Genomic DNA, 354 nt, shown 5'->3' on the forward strand with positions numbered 1-354 from the left:
GCCTTCAAGGCACTGCCGAACACTCAAGGGGCATCTCGTCCAGCTCAAGAAGAGCATCTATGCAGGCGTAGCCTCGAGGCGGACGTCGCCATCTTCCTCCCCCATCATACCGTTGACGAGGGTGTATAACTGTGCGCCATCGTCTACGGTAGACAAACCCCGGATCAGGGTCGCCTCCCGGCGTCTTGCAGCAGCATACGGCGTCACCGTCGCCTCTGTCCAGAGGTTTTATAGCTCGGTGAGACCAGGGTGAACACGCACTCCGCGTCTGTCACCCTCACTTTCCGCTCCTTTATAGCTCCGATGTTATCTACAACATCCGACGAAGAGCTGCTAACCCGCAGTCTTCGTCCA

Source organism: Plasmopara halstedii (genome assembly GCF_900000015.1).
Source record: "Plasmopara halstedii genome assembly, contig: Scaffold_555, whole genome shotgun sequence".
NCBI lineage: Eukaryota > Oomycota > Peronosporomycetes > Peronosporales > Peronosporaceae > Plasmopara > Plasmopara halstedii.